The sequence below is a fragment of the Delphinapterus leucas genome, chromosome 2, assembly GCF_059928025.1.
Source record: "Delphinapterus leucas isolate spDelLeu-1000000601 "Yukka" chromosome 2, BTC_Dleu_Yukka2, whole genome shotgun sequence".
Taxonomy (NCBI): Eukaryota; Metazoa; Chordata; class Mammalia; order Artiodactyla; family Monodontidae; genus Delphinapterus; species Delphinapterus leucas.
In genome coordinates, this window is record NC_143130.1 from 57,701,462 (window position 1) to 57,713,542 (window position 12,081).

General features: G+C 37.6%; 2 non-coding genes across 2 annotated transcripts; both read right to left on the reverse strand.

Annotated features, from left to right (window-relative positions):
- Positions 1-1,910: 1,910 nt before the first annotated feature.
- LOC115803962 (small nucleolar RNA SNORD115) lies at positions 1,911-1,991 on the reverse strand. Its single transcript, XR_004024766.1, has one exon. It is a non-coding gene; the product is annotated as a small nucleolar RNA SNORD115 (small nucleolar RNA).
- Positions 1,992-6,324: 4,333 nt separating this feature from the next.
- Positions 6,325-6,403, reverse strand: LOC115803964 (small nucleolar RNA SNORD115). The gene has a single exon (XR_004024768.1). It is a non-coding gene; the product is annotated as a small nucleolar RNA SNORD115 (small nucleolar RNA).
- Positions 6,404-12,081: the final 5,678 nt, after the last annotated feature.

Here is a 12,081-nt window from a genome sequence, read left to right on the forward strand (position 1 = left end):
TCTCTTCCAGGTGTTGGACCAAGGCTGACATTGATTTCACCATAGGCAGCAGTCCAAACTCATATCTTCCTTCTCCTGGGGACGTTGTCTGCTTAGAGAGGAGTAGGACATTTGTGTCAACTACTAGTCCATAGCATTAGGCATTGGGTGTAGTTGCATGTACCTCTTCATGCATCGGATGATACTACAAGACATACCAACAGGGATACATGCATAAACACAAAGAGTGACCAAATGTACCTATATGCATTGACATAAGTATCTATCTGAAACGCATACCTAACACCTACCTACCTACCTATCTACTAATCCACCTACGTACCTTTCTAGGTCCCTACCTCCCTAGCTCCTTATTTTTCTCCCTCTCTTCTTCTATATATACTAAGAAACATAAATGAACCAGTGGACGTGTGGATCTGTGTATGAATGCGTACATAAATAATGTGTCAAGGAATGAAGAAATGACGAATATCTAAAAGACTGCTGAGAGAAGGCAGAGCATCAGTTGCTAACCTCCCATCAGAAGGCCTGTTGCCATGGCTTCTTGGCCACCAAAACTCTCTGGACGTGTGCTGGGGAACAGAGACGTTCCTTTGGGCTCGATTCTGGTCCATGCAAGCATGGGGCGGTCAATGGGACATTCGGCTTGGCCACTTGCCTGCCAAAACACAGAAAACGAGGCCATGAATTCCCATGGAATGGATGCTTGAAGAAGCAATTATTTGGAGATGGGCCCATGGGCTGAGCACTAGTCAACCTGGCAAAGCCCTGCATGTGAACGTTCAGGCCGGGAATAAGAGCCATCAACTTTTGGTGCAGCAGCCAGTTTTATGGACCATCGAAGGCCCCCAAAGAACAGCAGTGCAACTACTCCCTCCTTGGCCCACATCATTAGGTCCCCCTCCACTTCGGGCAACAGGGCCTCACAATGGAGATGATACCAGGGCTCAGAAGGGCTCTCAACAACCTTACTAGGTAGGCACACTCAAAAGGGGTTTCTCCTCTTGAGGGTGCTGTCTTTGACGGCAGTGTCTCCCCTACTGGAAGAACTCCACAGGAGATGCAATGGCTGCTAGTTGTTGAAGCGAAATCCACCAGAGAGAGTATCAGGAACAATGAACCTCACCGAGACCCCACCATCCCTGAAAGTTACCGGCCCAAGTCCCATTAAAGCCAGGGGCCGCCCTTCAGCTCTCTCAATAGCCAGCAGCGTCTACATGCCAAGACCTGGTGGATGGGTTCTTGCCTGCCTCTCACCATCTCCTGTCTTGGGGCATGATTCTTCTCTACCGATGGTTCTTTGGAGACTGCAAAATATACACCACAAATGACTGTCCCCTCAGTTGATCAGAGTACTCTGCTTTGAGGTGTGCTCCTCAGGGGCCCAGGGAAGGAAACATTTCTTCCATGTGCAATCTGATTAGAATTCAGGTCTAATGAAAGGTTTTTCATTTCCTAAGATCGTAGCCCTTAGTTGTGGTGCCACAGCAGAAATCCCCCTTTGGGACAACTGAGGTTCCTGAAAGGACTCCTCTCTCTTGACTGCTTTTAGTTGGGCATCCCACATAATCCAATGTCCTTTGGGGCCTGTGTCAAGGACCAAAGAGAGCCACTCACCTCGAAACATTCAGGCTGTGGCGAGGCCCTTGCCAGAAAGTCTGACTGAAAGACACAATTTGAAGAGAAAGGGCTAAGAAGGCCCCGCCTAAGCCCTCCGGGCGGGTTGTGGAACTAGGAATCAGGAAAGAAAGCCAAAGACAGGACCATGCCTTTTCCACATGGAAGCCCCTAGACAAGGTAGAGTCTCACATGCTTTCCTAGAAGGATAGGGTGCATCCACACCCACATCCAAGGGCTCTGGAAGGGACAGGAAGATTGCATCCTCCTGCCCCTGGATGACCAATTCCCTTGTGCTTCAGCACAATCCTGTTGAGCATGATTTTTAGACCATCATCTCTCTTGACGATAATATAATTTTTCTTTTCTAATCCTTTCTGCTATTTTCATGTATCATTTTCCTCTTTCTTCAACATGCGTACCACAAAATATTTTAAAATTAATACATTATGCTGAATATTATTTCCATAATATTTTTTGATATTTAGAAGAAATATTTTTAGTGTTATTTTTTATTATATACAATATTTTTTGTTCTTTCCTTTTTTACTTTCTCAATTTTAGGATTGATGTAATTGTATATGTTCATTTAAACATCCTAAATATTTCTGTTTTTTAATTATCATTATATATTTTTTGAATGTTATTATAGTTTTGTTTACCTTTCATTTTTTCCTGTAGAATTAGAATGTTTGTGAATTAGTTTTCCTTTTTTCCACCTTTAGTGTTTAGGAAACATAAGGTCATTTCACTGATCAATTTTATTTTATTAAACACTGATCTATATTGTTATCTCTGTATTTTTCTCTTTGCATAAGAACTTCCTCAAGTTCTATTTTTGAAGCCACATGAGTCTTTGGATTACAAATAAAATAACAGTACAGTTGTCATTTTGATTTTTTAGTGATGCTTGAACATGAATTTTAGCCTTTTTGAACATGGTTAATAAGCCATTGTTATATTGTGTGTTTTCTTCAATATCTTACCCACTTTATAGGTACAGAAGAAATGAATTTCATAATCAATGTAAATATTTCTTCTTATATATTTAGTTAAAAAAATCACATCATCACCTGGCAACCACAGATCAGTAAATATCTCATCAAAAATATTGGATTTGCCCTTGATAATTCTTTAAAGTTAGTTGGTCACTCATTGAGAAAAAATACTTCTCATTCAGTGACACTAGCATAGTCAATTGTAAATGAGAATCTTCTGGCATCATTTATAGCAGGGGGTCCCCAACCCCCAGGCCACAGGCTGGTACCAGTCCTTGGCCTGTTAGGAACCAGGCCACACAGCAGGAGGTGAGTGGCCAGTGAGTGAGCTAAGCTTCATCTCTATTTACAGCCACTCCCCATTGCTCACACTACCACTTGAGCTCCTCCTCCTTTCATATCAGTGGCAGCATTAGATTCTCATAGGCGTGTGAGCCCTACTGTGAACTGCACATGCCACGGATCTAGGTTGCATGCTCCTTATGAGAATCTGATGCCTGATGATCTGAGGTGGAGCTGAGGTGGTGATGCTAGAGCTGGGGAGTCGTTGAAAATACAGATTATCATTAGCAGAGAGGTTTGATTACCCAGAGACCATAATAAATCAATTGCTTGCAGACTCATATCAAAACCCTATCTGTGAGTGGCAAGTGACAATTAAGCTGCATCTGGTGGCAGATTTATAGTGGCAAGTGAGTTGATGTACTTCAATTGTACAGCTGCATCTGGTGGCAGGCTTTAAGTCAGAATTCAACAATCATTTTAGTCTGTGCGTGGCCTGCCCACTATTTTATTTACTACTTCCATCCACAACTCTTTCCCATACTGCGCACTTTTCTCAGTCACAGTTTTGGTAAGCCCACAAGCTAACCCTAGCCAAAATGAATAAAAAACAAACTTTGCTGGAGAGCTTCTTTGAAAATTGGGAAAGACCCAATGATGAGACAGCAGAAGACTCCAATACTGCCAAATAAAAAAAGCTGTATTTAAAAGAAAATACCAAGAGTCCTACTTAAATTATGGGTTCACTGCAACAGGTGATTCACATTCTCCAAGCCCACTTTGTATTATATGTGGCAACTGACTATCCAACAAAGCCTTGAAACCTTCAAAACTGCTTCACCACATGGAGACTAATCACCCTGAATTAAAAGACAAGACTTTGGAGTTTTTCAAAAGAACAAAACATGGACACGAAGAACAGAAGTAATTATTGAAGGCCACAACTTCATCAAATGTGTCTGCACTGAGAGCATCATTCTTAGTGGCTAACAGCATTGCTAACACTAAGAAGCCCTTTACTATTGGTGAAGAGTTGACCTTGCCTGCTTCTAAGGACGTTGGTTGTGAACTTTTAGGAGAGGCTGCAGTTCAAAAGGTGGCACATGTTCCTTTTTCAGCTAGCATCATAAATAGACAAATTGATGAAATAGAAGAGGATATTGAGGAACAATTTTTAGAGAGGATCAGTGAGTCACCGTGGTACGCAATCCAGGTTGAGGAGTCTACCAATGTTGACCACAAGGCAACAATGCTTGTTTTTGTGCAATATATTTTCCAGGAGGATGTGCATGAGGATGTTATGTGCACTTTTGTTGCCAACCAACACCACAGCTGCAGAACTATCCAAGTCTTTGAATGATTACATATCAGGAAAACTGAACTGGTCATTTTGTGTTGGTATATGCATGGATGGAGCGGCTGCCATGACTGGACGGCTTTGTGGTTTCACTGCTCGGGTCAAAGAGGTCACTTCTGAATGTGAGTCTACACACTGTGTCATCCATAGAGAAATGCTGGCTAGCTGGAAAATGTCACCTGAACTTATTAGCATTTTACAGGATGTGATTACAATTATCAACCATATTAAAGTACATACCCTTAAGTCACGTCTGTTCGTGCAGCTCTGGGAGGAGATGGATGCAGAGCACATATGTCTTCTCCTATACACAGAAGTGACATGGCTTTCTAAAGGTAGATCATTGGCCTGAGTTTTTGAGCTATGAGAGCCACTCCAGGGATTTCTTTTAAAAAACTGTCACCACTGGCAGCACACTTCAGTGACACAGAATGGGTCACAAAACTTGCTTACTTGTGTGACATATTCAATCTGCTCAACGAACTCAATCTGTCACTTCAGGGGAGAATGGCAACTGTGCTCAAGTCAGCAGATAAAGTGGCTGCATTCAAAGCCAAACTGGAGTTATGGGGGCAACAAATGAACATGGCTTTTTGACATGTTTCAAACATTAGCAGAGATTTTGAAAGACACTTAGCCAGGGACTTCTTCCTCCCAGCTGGTGCATGATCACCTATCTCAGCTTTCAAAAGAGTTTGAGCATTACTTCTGAACCACAAAAGACCCCTAAACTGGGAAGGAATGGATCTGTGACTCATTTGTGAATAAACCAGGTGAATTGACTGTCCGTGCTAGAAGAGGATCAACTGCTTGAGATCGCAAATTACGGTGGCCTTAAAAGTATGTTTGAGACAACTTCAAATCTCCATATGTTCTGGATTAAAGTCAAGACGTAATATCCTGACATTGCCACAAAAGCACTGAAAAGCCTGCTTCCATTTCCAACATCCTGTCTTTGTGCAGCAGGGTTTTCTGCAGTGACAGCAACCAAAACGAGATTATGGAGTAGACTGGACATAAACAACACACTTCGGGTGTCACTGTCTCCCATCACCCACAGCTGGGACAATCTAGTTGCAGGAAAACAAGCTCAGGGTTCCCACTGATTCTGCTTTATGGTGAGTTGTATAACTATTTCATTATACATTACAATGTAATAATAATAGAAATAAAGTGCACAATAAATGTAATGAGCTTGAATTATCCCCAAACCATCCCACCCCTCCCCCACGGTCTGTGGAAAAATTGTCTTCCACGAAACTGGTCCCTAGTGTCAAGAAGTTTGGGGACTGCTGATTTATAGAAAATTGTTTATTATATTATATACACTCGGTCCATATTAAGATCTGTAATTTTGTGTGTTTCTTAGTGTAAGTACTAAATTTTAAGCTTAAAATTTTAGTTCTTTAACAGTCCAACTACTGTATCTCAAATCTCTTTAATGGCATTTTCCTTCAGCTATGGGAGATTCTTTAGTACTTCAAAGTAGCACAAGGCTACTTTTAGAATCCTGTAAAATTATAAAAATATTGTTCTCATCTTGTTTGTTGAAGTAGATTAAACATTGTACTGGGGACCAGTGAATCAAAATTTCTCAACTTCAATATTACTAATTTCATGTTCAAATGAAACTTATAAATTTACATCAAGTAAGTCAGTCACTGTTTCAAAAGGAAATTCCATATTCCTATTCAGTTTACCTTCTGCTTAAATCTATTATGCTTAGGAGTGCATCTTCTCCAGTCAATTTTCTATTTGGAATATAACTATGACTAAAGGAACCTAGACATCTATCATCAATGCAGTGTTGCATTCCTTGGTTCAATGTCTTACTCAAAGACACATTGAGAAAAAAACAGTGGACTAATCCCTGAATGTACCTTACTATTAAAAATTATAAATCTCTGAAACAAAGTTTATAGGATGAGTATTTCTTTTTACTTTTTAGTAGATAGACAGGATTGGTTTACATAAGTTTCTTTTAAGGTTTCATTTTCTCAAGCACCAAACAAAATGTCTATAAAGGAAATAATGATTCCATATATATTTCCTTGTATTGTCACCTAGGTTTACCTTCATTTTAATTCTATTGATCATGATTTCCAGGTCATCATCTCACTTCAAGACTGTAAGTTCCCATCATTGACTGAAGCCCTGGCTTTTCATACACATATACACATTTGGACCTGAATATATGTACCAGCCAATTATGGCACCAATTTGGACTGGCATATTGACATATTCAGTGGTAGGTACCTGACTCACATTAATTCTCCAAGGCTGCAGGTCAAACCATGCTCTTCCTCTGTACTCATTATTTAAGTGTACAGGAGTAGGACAAGTATCAAAATATAGAACTAAGTCTTTCATGGAACATGGCTCTTGAAAGTTTTTCCTTAATGGAGCAATATGATAAATACTCAGAAAATGACCTAGTATAGAGGTTGTAGACTATTGACAACACTACACAGAATGACACAGAACACAAGTTTCTTTGGAGAACCACTCAGAACGTGTCAGGAAAACACAAGAGCATCCCAATTATCATCCTTTATCTATATATCAAAAGATGCCATACTGGTAACGTTTGGCATTGTCTATTGCATATGAACTCTCCTAAAATGACACACCTGAAGCCACTTGAAACTTGGAGTTTACAAATCAAGTATAAGGTTACCGGAAATAGTATTCATTTCCAGGCAGCCTCCATCATTCATAGCACATACATCATTATACTGAAAATAATGCATTAACATGATATTCAGGCACTGAAATTTATATATGGGTTTCCTCATTAATATAATCAATTTTAGGGTTAATAGAAACAGAAAATTACTGAATTTCACATTTTAATCTATGTTGGCAGAATTGTCATTTATTAAAAGTTATTCAATGGTCCTAAAGCAGCAAGACACTATTAGGATCCCATTCAATATTATATAAATATTGGTCATTATAGAGACCTAGATGAGTATTGAACATTGATCTATATGCCAGTTAACAAAATTTTTAACTGTTAATCATGTAAAATTCAAATAATAAGCAAATATTTTGTCATAAGATTACATCAAGTAGATCAGTCAATCAATAAGAACACCCCATATCAATATTCAGGCTGACTAAATGAATAAGTCTAAGTGCTTTAGGGTGAAACTTCTCTAGTCCAGTGATCTATTTGGAATGAATTTATGAGTAAGGCTGTCATTTGTCACTTAATGAGAAGGTGTAACTCTTAGCAGTATATCTTACTGTAATATGTAAAGAGAGAAAAAGAGCGAAGGATAGAACCCAAAGGTGCAACACTATTAGGAATTATAAATCATTAAACAAAGCTTAATAGATGAACAATTTTTCTTTACTTATAAGCACATAGATTGATTTAGACACATACGTTTTTCTTAAGGCTCCATTGTCTCAATTCAAATATATCTCCTTGAAGGACTGGCACCCATCTAATATATTAGTTTCACATATGTATAGGAGAAAACTTATGTTTTTTAGTGAAGTTAGTTTTAGTAGTTTTGTTTTCAGAAGTTTCAGTCTGCGATTGCCAAGTTTCAGCTCCTCTATGATTAATCGTTTTACAACATTATTTAATCTCTCCATATATAGTAACACGCCCAAATCTAACTGTTGTTCTAAGTATGTGCAATCTTGTATTTCAGTACTAGTAAGTGTATATTGCAATTGTTGAATAACTAATTGTTCAGTTATATGAGTGAAGGCTTGTGAAAAATATTTAGGTACATTTTTTTTTGCAGCAGGGTTTCATTCCCAGGTGTCCAATTCCAAATTATTTCTCAATTCCATTTTCACTTTTCTCTATAGTTGTATTCTGTATTAGGTTTTGATTCCACCCTGTTTGCATCTGAATTACATCTTTCTGCAATTGTCCCAAGGCACTAAGTATGTTTGTCCATATTTCTATGTCAATAGAGTTTGCAATTGTTGTCCCAGCTTCTACTTACCTATAAATATGGTATTTAGTAAATCTCTTTTAGTTTGATCATGACACATTTTAATATTCATGTAAAAACTTTTCATAGTCATAAAGCCTATTGCATACAAGTAGAATTGAGTTGAATTGACTCAAATTAGAAGTAGTAATATTAAAAGCAATAGTCCATTTAATGACCCTAAAAACCTTAAGTATGGAGACTGGAGATTGCTAAGTTCTAAATAAGGTAGGCTTATTTTTAATGGGACACTATATTTTGGGACTTTTAAAGGAAATATGCTATATAATTTGGGCTGGGATATGTCTTCCTCATTGTACATTCATTCCAGTTTTGTCAAACTGGGCTCCAATGGCTATATAATGTAGAGAGCAGCTGGAGTTTTGTGTTATTGTTCAAGGACTTTCAATTTGAATATACTTGTATTTAGTTCGACTGGTTAAAAATTTCTTCCCATTAGTATATTCAATAACACAAAGGGTGATATTTAAGATTGTTTTATTTGGGTAAATAGATCAATAGATAGTCTGTGGGTTTCATTCTTCTAAATTTAAACTATCCAATTGAAGGATATGAAGTATTATGGCAAAATATGTATTTCTTGAGTCCTCACTCCATATTCAGAACATTTGTAATCAATTCAAAATTCCCTGAGGTTAATATACTCACTTTTAAAGGAAGAAGGTCTAATACTATAAGCTTCATGTTCAACTGATATAAAATAGAATAAGTATCAAAATTATAGTGGTCAAGGTAATTAAGGAGTAACACAACAATCTATGTCTCCTACTGTCTGTCCACTAGATAAACTTTTTCTTCAGCCTGCATATTATTTTAAATTACTATCTAGAGAATTTAACCTTAAGGTTCTTAATGGAAATTGTGGCCCACTCAATCATAGGTGTTGGTCTCACAAGAGAAGCATGCATCTACTTGGGCTTCTTCTTCACCTTGATGTGAATTATCAACAAACCTTGATGTGAATTATCAACAAACCTGGTAGGATTCTATCTGGTGTGATGACCATCAGTCTGATATTGGAACAATTTGATATATACCAGGTCTCCTGTTCAATATTGATGGCATACCTCCTCAGGGAAATTTTTCCAGCATCTGGCAAAATAAGTCCAGGGAAGCCTGCAAACTCTTTAAGTATTATATTTGATCATGACTATTTTTTATTGCATCAGATAATGGGTTAGGCTTAAATCCTAAATTCAAATATCTTCTAATTGAAATTTGAAATTTGCTTACTAGAAGGAGTTAACCTAATTTTAATGAAACCAATGGTAAGGCTTTGAGCCACCACAAGTGAGTGGTTTGATGTAATTTAGCCAAATAAATTTTAGGATATGGTTCATTAATTCCACTTGTCCAGGAACTGGAAATGATAAAAAGTAGGCAAAATTTGAGTGCTTGTAAGATGTTACAAAGCTCCTAAATTACAAAATATATAATTACTTTCTCTATTGGATTCTAGATATTTAGGAATTCCAAAAGTTGAGATGATCTATAATTTAGAAAGGTGTTTTTCACTGCTCGAGCATCAGTTTTAGCCTATGGAAACATGTCTGGCCGTCTAAACATCATACTCAACATTACTAAAAATATTTGATACCTTCTAAAGGTCTAATCTTGATCAAGTCCATTTGCCACCATATTCCAGGAAACATTGGCTTTAGATGGCTTCCTTGACTTATCTTAGGTGTTACCTGTAAATAATTTTTTCAAACAACACATCTTTGTATTATTTACTGAATTATAAGTGTTGCAATATTCCAAAATATTCAGTATATTCCTTCTGTTTGAATGAGTCTGTCAGTGGCATGGAAAAGCCACCCAAGCATACAATGGAAATATTGTAAAGAAAAATTCCCATCATGTAATTCCCATTTTCCTATGGTGTTATTCTTATTTACCCTTGATTTATAATTTTCTAATTATTAGAGTTAGATATTTCTGAAATTATGAATAGGAGTTTCTGGGTAGAAATAATGGGCATTTAATTTTTCCAGTCCAAAACTCAGTAACTCTTTTCACAACTTGGTCTGAAAATTCTTTTTTTAGATAATTTTTTTTCCAGAGTATGAATTTTACAATCAATAATATAATTCTGTTAGAGAATTTTCAATGACTCTAATACATTGGTGATTCATTTCCCATGTAATATTTTAGTTTCTACCAACGTTTGAAAACCTCCATTCCTCCAAAGTTGGCTGGTGGCCTAACAGACCATAAAGATATTTATTATCAGCATAGATATTCATTTTAAGACTAAAGGCTAGTCTAAGGTAACATTGGCAAGATGGTAAATAGGCATCCCTGTCCCTAGTTCCTTCACAGAAAAACAATTTAGCAACTATACACAGATGAAAATGCTGTCCTGAGTGTCTGACACCTCAGGGGTAAGGCTATATATAGTACACTGGTGGAGCATGAAAAAACAAGAAAACTACATCAAAAAGGGTTAGAATAAACATTTCACTTTTTACATGTCACCCCTTCCCAGAGCTGGAACAGCAACACACTGAGAAGGATCTCTTTGGCCCATGATTTATCCAGTTGGGGAAAGAGAAACTAAGACATACATCCAACTTCCCCAGGGTTTCAGGGCGTTGTCTGAGAGGCCCACTTATCTCTCAGCTCACATGGAACACTGAGGGAACTGGCATTGGTATACCACCTGGGACAGCTAGGAACAAGGAAAAGGGTTATGGGTTCACAGTAACTTATACTGCAGATCTTTACAGAAGCCTTGTGCTCCTAACAGCAACATTGCCTTGTCCAACCAGGGCCCTTGCTACCAGCATTGTTAGAACAAGGAGTCTCCCACCAATCCCACCCAGCCAGAGAACACAGGTGCAGCCCTGTCCAACTATAAGGCCCAACTCACACCTCCCCCTATGACAGATCCCAGCAAGTGTCCTCACTCAACATCAGAGTATTGGTAGTTTGTCTCTCCTGTCTATGGGTGCCAAGAACTGGCCTTCCCATAATCCCAGGCTGAGCTGACTGGTGAATGACTTTCTTCTGAAGCCAAGATTTAATGAGTTGCTTTAATGAGTTTGTATAAAAGAAACTAATACAGCCACAACAACTAACCCTAAAGAAATAGAGATCTACCAACAACCTGATAAAGAACTTAAAATAATTGTTTTAAAGGAGCTCAGAGAACTAAAAGAGAACACACATAAACAATTGAATGAAATCAGAAAAATAATACATGGACAAAATGTGAAGTTCAATAAATAAATAGAAACAAGAAAAAATCAAACAGAAATTCTAGAGCTAAAGAATACAATCATTGCACTACAAATTTCAATAGAGAGCTTCAGCAGTGCACTTGATCAAACAGGAGAAAGAATTAGTGAACTTGAAGACAAGTCATTTAAAATTATTCAGTCAGAGGGACAAAAAGAGAAAAGAATTTTTTAAAAAAGAAAGCCTACGGGAGTATGGAACACCATCACATGGAACAACATTTGCATTATGGGAATTCCCGAAGGAGAAGAGAAAGAGAAAGAGACAAAAATTCTATTTTTAAAAAAATGGCTGACAAATTACCAAATTTGCGGAGAGAAATGGATTTCATGAAGCTTAAGAGTCACAAAATAGCTTGAACCTAATGAGGTCTACACCAAGGCACATTATAATTAAATTGGCAAAGGCAAAGAGATATCCATGAAATCAGCAAAAGATAAGTGACTTATCACACACAAAGGAATTCACATACGACTATAAGTGGATTTATCTGCAGAAACCTTGTAGGCCAGGAGAGAAAGAAATAATATATTCAAAATACTGAAAGGAAAAAACACTTTGCCAATCAAGAATATTAAACTGGTAAGACTGTCCTTTAAAAATAGAGGTG